Here is an 8,091-nt window from a genome sequence, read left to right as displayed (position 1 = left end):
TCTTAGAGACCCAGCCGAGGTGAAAACACAAAGCCCGCTTTGGTGCCCAAGCCTGGGCAGGAATCAAGTTTGCTGGGTGCTGCAAATCAGTAGGTAATTCCTCACTGGCACTTCTGAAAGTGTTTTGAAAATTTGATTTCATTTGTCAGAAATTTTATTAAGGCTAAATTTAGTGAGGAGCCCTCTGTGTGTAACTGGAAGACTGGTGAAAACAGAGGATTGCAGGCCTGGCATTTTCTAAGTGGCCCTAACACCTAAGAAAGTATTTTAAAGAAGACATGTAAAGCAGCCTTAAGTCTCTTTTTAAAATATCAGTGCAGAAAAACGTTTCTATTTTATATTTATTATAATAACATAAAGCATCAGCTTATTTTTCAGGAGGTGAAAACACACAAACAGGTGTCTGGGTGATTAAAAGAACTTTTATTATGTTGTTGTTATCAAGGTTTCTTTTTTTTCCCGGCTCACAATTTATAGTTTTTCTTTTTTTATCATAGTAGTACTGATTCTTCAGCTCAAATGTCCTGGTGGCATCTGGCACGAAGGCCCATAAACAAGGTCACACACCACTAATAAAAATTTTTCAAAAAGGTGATTTGCTGCTTAAGCAGAAGGCCTTGGGCTGTGATTCTGTGTGCAATCTACAGAAGCAGCCCAATAGGAGAAAAGTCCAGGAGGGGACCGGGCTGTGTCCAGTGAACAGAGGAAGCGCCAGCTGCCTCCCTCACACACCCCAGGGACACATTTCAGGCCCTCCTTGGGCAGATCATGCAGTGACCTGGAACTGCCCAAACCCTCGGAACAGAAACTCCCCTCTTCCTGGGTCCCACAGAAATGTGAAGCCACGCTTAGCATCTACCATCTGGCTCCATGTCAGATATAAAGTGGAAAAGAAATTTGGGGTTTTGATGGGAACAGAGGGCTGCAGGTATAGCCTTTCACAAATGCCCATGTGTTTTTGGTCAGTGCTTTTGTGTGTTTAGAGGGTTAATTTTATGTGCCAGATTGCCTGGGCTAAGGGATGCCCAGAAAGCTGGTAAAACATTATCCTGGGTGTGCACGTGAGAGTGTTTCCAGAGGAGATTAGCACTGGAACAGGTAGAATGAGAAAGATCACCCTCACGAATGTGGGTGGGTGATACCCAGTCCATTGAGGGCCTGAATAAACCCAAAAGGTGGGTGCAGGGCGAATTTGCTCCCCACGTAAGCTGGGCCAGCCAGTTTCTTCTGCACCAACATCCGTGCTCCTGATTCTCGGCTTCGGTTTGGACTAGAACCACCATCAGTTTCCCTGGGCCTGTAGCTGCAGACAGCAGATCATGGGACTTCTTAGCCTCCATAATTATGGGAGCCAACTCCTGTAACATATTTTTTTCTATATCTTACTGGTTCTATTTCTCTGGAGAACGCTGACTAATACACAGTCGTTTGCAAGCAGAGAATTGAAATGGGGAGAACATGGGCAGGAGCTGCCTGAGAAGGGGGGATGGGAGGAAATATAAACCCATTGACGAGATGTTTATAATGTCTGAGGACTTCCTGCCATTTCTAAAGTTATAATTAGGTACTTACATTAAGTGTGCCGTACACATGATCATGTGTAATGTTTAAATTACACATTAACGCTAAGAAATAGGTGCCACAATTTCCTTTTAATAGATGAATCTGAGGCTCAGTGAAAACAGGTTAGTCACCAGGTTTCAATTCCCTGTTTGAGTGTGGCATTTGTTTTATGCCAGGAACCTGAATTATTCAGGTTCATTCACCCACTTAAATATTTCTTGAATTCCAATTATGTGTATTTGCTTCACATGTGTGTGCGGTTTTGTGGGGGAGTGGCTCTCAGAACAAAATAAAATGTTGAAAGCGGATTTATCTCTTCTATTTAGATAATATTGTTTCCTTTCACCAACATTTCACCGTTCAGGTAAACAAATATGAATGGTGAAAGGTTTTGTCTCTTTCTTTCTTTTTCTTTCTGCATTCTGTTCAGCTATGGGTAGTTGTTTGTTTTACATGCCATGTAACATAGAGGGGAGACAAAGGGGGCCATTTTTTTAATACTAACTCTTGGAAACCTGGTATGTGTTTTGTAGAACAACTTAGTTTGGACTAGTCACATCCCAAGTGTTCAAAGGCCGCTTGGACTAGTGGCCCCTGAGTTGAATCGTGTAGCTCTGCAGCCTTGATGGAGCTTCCTCTGTCACCTGTTTTACGCAAGATTCTGCCCTTATTGTCCTTATCTGTTTATAGATTCCCTGCTTCAGGGACCTCATTTATTCCAGAGGCATTAACTATATTGATGGTTCCAAATGCTGTGCTCTATCTAGGTTGTTTATGAGCACCATAAACTCAGCAGAAATCAGTCTTGCACTCTACCCAGTGGCTTGCCCTTCACTTTATCATTCTAGTACCACCATACTATCAACCGTCCAGTCACCAAGGCTTAAAAGTGTAGATTCTCCCTCTCACCCACCTTTCATATTCCACCAATCGTTTCCAAGTTTTATGGCCACATTTCTGGATTACAACCCTCCTTGGATTCCTATTTTAGATCCTTGAGGATGTTGTTTAATTTTACTCAAGTACAATTCCTATCCTGTTATACCTTCTTCAGAAATATTCTCAGGCTCCATATCTCCTACCAAATGAAATGAGAGATTTTTTAGTTTAGAATTCAAAGTGCTTTACAATATTATCTCTACATCTCTATTCTTATCTCCTAGTAGGTTCTTTATATGTGACCTGTGTTCCAAGGGAAGAAAAAAAGAGTTCCCTAAATATTCTTTGCAGGTTTCCTCCCTTTATGTCTCTTTTCCTATTTAATTCTCTACTTGGAATACTTTCCTCTTTTGCCACCTGGCTCAGTCCTACCCATGCTTTAGGGCCCAGCACCAAAGACACTTCTTGTTTTCTGTTTTCTTAGAAAAAGACTAAATGTGTTCTCTTCGCCCTTGGAACATACTATTAACTTTGTTTATCTCTTATACTACTGGCTGGCTTTTGCCTTATATTGCATTTATTGTACATTTTTCATTCCTTTCCACTAGTCAGTGTGCTTCCTTGAGGGTCATTTTATACAGGGGGAGCCATGGAGATAGATAAGATCATTCATTCTGAGGATTTTGGAGAGCAAAGCTGGTATCCACAGATACAATATTGAGAATTAGGTGGGGGATAGAAGTCACAAGTCCTAGGTGTGGAAAAAATAACTGTTTTACTTCTGCTAGCCTCTCCAAATCTAGGGAAGCTTGGCAGTCCCCTAGTATGTCCATTAATTTAATTAAATCAGACTTCTAGTTTTTGTTTTAATAGATGCTAGGACAAGAACTTCTAATATAGCCTTACCTTGCCAGCATGTTTTAATTACTTTTATCATTTCTGTTCATTTTCTCCCATTTCAATGAAATACATAGAGGTCTAAAAGGACATTTACTCAAGTTTTGAAGTAGGGTGTCTAAGTGATATGATATAAAGAAACTTTTCTCTTTGTATGTTCCAGTGTTTTCAGCTTCTTTGTCATTTTTACAATAAGTCTTTATATATTTCTGATCATAAATATCAAGTGAAAAATAAAAAATATATATATCTCATGAGACTCTTTGGCTCTGCTGCCTTTTATTTTCCTTCCAGAACTTTACTTGAATGCCAAGTTGCAAAGCTCTCAAGATCAAGGTAACAAATAAAAGTGGACTTCAGCCAAAGCACTTAGCAGGCTGTCAGAAAGCACAGTTCTTGCTTCTGATTAAAACCAAACCACACCAAACTTTCTTGAAAACAAGTTTCAAAGTAGCTCAAAACTGATAGCAAAACATTTCATATTGCAACAGATCTGTAAGAGGCCACACATACAGTGGAGAGATCTGGAAATTTAGGGAGTTAGTGTATAGACATTCTTAATTTTTCAAAGCTGGGAATATTGTGTTGGGGTGTGTGTGTGTGTGCACGCACGCATCTTGGTTAACTTGGTTACACCATGCCTTTTGAGAAGTGCTCTTCCTTTCCTTTTACATCTGTCTTCAAGGTGTGCATAGTTGACTTCCTAAAACAAGCTAGAATTATCTCCTAGAATGGTAGAGCAACACAAACCAAGTAGGATTAGAGTATGTTTCTGGAGTTCTTCTTTCAAGGAAATAAAATATTTTAACTCTGGTAATAACTCTTGTTTCATTCATAACAATGGCAATAACTCTTGTTTCATTCTTATGTATTATTGTATATGTTTTCAAATCAATTTTATAGGGTCTCTCACTTGCTATATAAAGTATATTTTTAAACTGATAAAGTGAGTTTTGCCACATTTCTGGCAGGTATTCCTGGTATTGAAAGGGAGGTATTTTTGTAGGAGCAGACATTGAAACTACTGATAAATTACATCTGATATCAAAGGAAGAATGCAATTCATTTTGGAACCAAAAACCTAATGAAACACTTCTGTAAATCAGTTGTGTTGAATAAACACTCCCTTTTAAAATAAAATTCTAAAAAGACACCATTTGGTCTGTGCACAACATGTGCAATCTTTTAAGATAACAGAGTGTCGTTGTGCAATCTAGTTTGTGAGCCTTCGTAGAAGGAAAAATATGTTTAGCTGAAAAGACAAGTATTTTTTAAGCTACTATGTCTAGTGTATAATTTAACTTAAATGGAAAATGTGTAAATGCTTTTAATGATATATTTTAACAATTGTAAAAGTTAAAGAAAATGAAGTTCAATGTTAAATACTTTAAGAAGTATGGTTCTAGTAGGAGGTCGTAAATTCTTATAGTAAGCAAATCATAAAACCCTGTACATCAAATATAGAATGCAATTAAATATATATCTGTATGTATTGTTAATGGACATTTGCTTTTAGCCTGAGAAATGAAATAGACAAATACAGTAGAGGCCTTGAACTCCTACTTTACTTGAATAAATTTTCAGCTGAAAAATGTTATCCAAGCTACAGGGAAATATCAAAAACAAAACAAACAAATGGACAAAATACAGAGGCAGGCCATAAGAAGTTCAATCAGAAGGAATGGGGAAACGGGAAACAGCAGCTCACACATACTGAATGCCAACTCTGAGCCTACCCATGAAGGGTGCTTTGCATACGCCATTATATTCAACCTTTACAACAATCCACTGAAGTATTACCATACTCATTTACCGACAAGATCATACAGCTGGTATGTGATGCTTCAGGGGCTCAAGCTTTGGAATATTTCACCAGCACAGTACCCTCTAGGTCCATCTATGTTGTTGCAGATGGCAAGATTTCATTCTTTTTCATGGCTGAGTCATATTCCACTGTATAAACGCTCTACCTCTGTATCCACTCTTCTGCTGATGGACACTTAGGTTGCTTCCACACCCTGGCTATTAAACAATGCTGCAATGAATATATGGATGTATATGTCTTTTCAATTTAGTGTTTTGGGTTTCTTTGGATAAATACCCAGAAGTGGAGTTGCCAGGTCCTTCTTTGTCTCTTATTGTGCAGCCTTTGTTTTAAAGTCTATTTTGTCTAAGTATTGCTGCCCCAGCTTTTGGTTTCCATTTTCATGAAATATCGTTTTCTATCCCTGTACTTGCAGTCTGTGTGTCTTTCGATCTGAAGTGAGTCTCTTATAGACGGCATATGTAAACATCTTGTTCTGTTAGTGAGCCTCCATGTGTCTTTTGGAACGTTTAACCATTTGCATTTAAAGTAATTGATATGTGAGTCATCTTCCTGACTGGTCTTGGTATTTCTGTCTCAGTGCTGCTGACAGCTAGATGTCTTCAGGAAACACTAAAATTGGGCACCCTGCTCCCAACTTTAGAGCCACAGCTGTTATGCCAGATGGAGCAGAGGAAAATATGTGCTGTTCTTCTACCCTCTGGACTTTACCTTTGTGTGCCCGATGGAGATAATTTCTTTCAGTGATAGAGCAGAAGAATTCGAGAAACTCAGCTGCCAAGTGGTTGGTGCTTCTGTGGATTCTCACTTCTGTTACCTGGCATGGGCCAACACACCCAAGAAATGACAAAGACTGGGACCCGTGGACATTCCCTTGGTGTCAGACGCCAAGTTCACCATTGGTCAGGACTATGGGGTCTCAAAGGCTGATGAAGGCATCTCACTCAGGGGACTCTTATCATTGATGGTAAATGTATCCTTCGCCAGATCGCCATAAACCACCTCTCCCTGTTGGCCGCTCTGTAAATGAGACCCTGAGACGAGGTCAGGCTTTCCAGCTCACTGACAAACATGGGGAAGGGTGCCCAGCTGGTTGGAAGCCTGCCAGTGATACCATCAAACCTGATGTCCAAAAGAGCAAATACTTTTCCTCTAATCAGGACTGAGTACGGGGCCGTTTTAGGGTCATGTGGCACTGGATGGCCTTGAGAACAAAACCTCTTTTTACTGTTGCCATGCTTAAAGCACAAGATCTTAGACTTAACCCAGATGGAGTATGGGACAGGACAGGCCTTTCCTGCAGGCCTGGGAGAGGGGTGGGGAGGAGCCAGTTTTCCTTCTCTGGGGGAAATGGCCTGAACTTATGGAGGCAGAAGATTAAACCAGAAACCTATTGGGTCCAAGCAAATTGCACACCATACAAAGAGGTCAATAATGTGGTAAAACTTCCCATTTGAGTAGAGCAGCCCTCCTCTCTGTTGGCTGCAAGTCCCCCGGGGATCTGCCCTGTTCTGGCCTGGACTGTGCACCCACACGCACATGCGCGCATGCACACTCTTGGGGGTTCTCTTTGGAGTCCTATCCCCCACTTAGTTGGTGCTGACCACCACCACATACACAGACAAGATCGGTGCCTGAGCTAGTGCTTGGCTTTGAGGGCTCTGATCCTAGCTCCGCTATTCCCTAACCCCAACCAAATCATGTTGGCATCAGGTCTGGCTTGCTCTAGGGGTTCAAATCATATCAAGAGTCACCTTAGCCCTGCTTTCCACGTAGGCCTCGTTCTCGGGCCAGCTTGCCGCATGTAAGTAGCCCTGGCAGCCCCTGCGGATAAAGAACTTCCACTCGCATAGTTCTGTTGTAAGTCCTGGCATGGGTTTGCTGGGCTTGGGTAACATATCCATCCTCAAACTGGGTACTGAAGCAAAGGGGGTGGAATCTGCGGATTGACCAGGTCTAGGTTATGTACTCACTCTTTGATTCTGGTATGTTGGAAGGTGAGCTTCTCCCAAACCACATGGACTAGGAAAGGCGGGTGGGAACTTTAAAGGGAAAAAGAGGTACTGTTGGCAGATGAGGGCAGGCAGGAAAACTTGGGCTCAGATATCCACTACCCCACCCAGGCAGTGGAGCATCCTGAATCTGAAGGGATAAGTTCACCTCACAATTGATGGAAAAGCCAACTCAAAACCCCGAAGAGCCACACATAACAGGGGTTATGGAGCCTGGAACTGAGAGCGAAATGGAGACAAGGCAGGAGGCAGGCTGAGTAGGAGGAGCTCATGGTTTCCTGCTGGGACTGCTGGCCTGGGGGCTGGGGCTGGGCCCAGACACAGGTGCCAAGGCTGTGACTCTAGAATGTTCCACTAATAAGAAACATGAGGCAGGAATAAGCTGAGGACTCTGGAGGAATTCTCCAGAGAGTCTGTTAGAAATGTAGCATGTCCAGCCCCCCTCCAGACCTCCCGCCGCACCATCTCAAGTATAGTCAGGCCTATCCATGATCCACATGCACCGCTAGTTTAAAAGACTCCTCCCTTGTCTCTGCCCTCACATTCAGGGCTGGTGGGACTTATGTCAGCCTTCAGTTCCGACTTTCAGGAATGCAGTGTGGCCATGGGTATGAAGGAGCCTTAAAAATATTCATGCTCTTTGATGCAATGTCTCCGCTCCTGAGAAAATTAACAAAATCATCAGATGCAGGATAAATAGATCCAAGCTGTGCATGGTCTGCTGCTGTGGGCGAGGGGCAGGCTGCTCTGAGAGGCATGAACGCGGGGGTGGGGCGGGGCGGGGCGGGGAGGCTTGGCTGAGTTTGAGGCGGGTGGTCAGAGAAGCCGCCCGAGTTAGGGTCAGGGTTGCTGAGAGTGGCTGGTGGTCAGGAGTGCTCTGTGCGAAGCACTCCAGGCGGGATGAGTACCTGCAGG

At 42.5% G+C, this 8,091-nt stretch overlaps 1 pseudogene across 1 annotated transcript; it reads left to right on the top strand.

The window, feature by feature from the left end:
* Window positions 1–5,465: 5,465 nt before the first annotated feature.
* LOC308546946 (peroxiredoxin-1 pseudogene) lies at window positions 5,466–6,330 on the top strand (annotated as a pseudogene). Its single transcript has one exon. The product of its transcript is annotated as a peroxiredoxin-1 pseudogene (transcript).
* The last annotated feature ends 1,761 nt before the right edge of the window (window positions 6,331–8,091 follow it).

The sequence above is a fragment of the Miniopterus schreibersii genome (assembly GCF_964146895.1).
Source record: "Miniopterus schreibersii genome assembly, chromosome: 17".
Lineage (NCBI taxonomy): Eukaryota > Metazoa > Chordata > Mammalia > Chiroptera > Miniopteridae > Miniopterus > Miniopterus schreibersii.
This window is presented reverse-complemented; position numbering and strand designations above follow the sequence as displayed.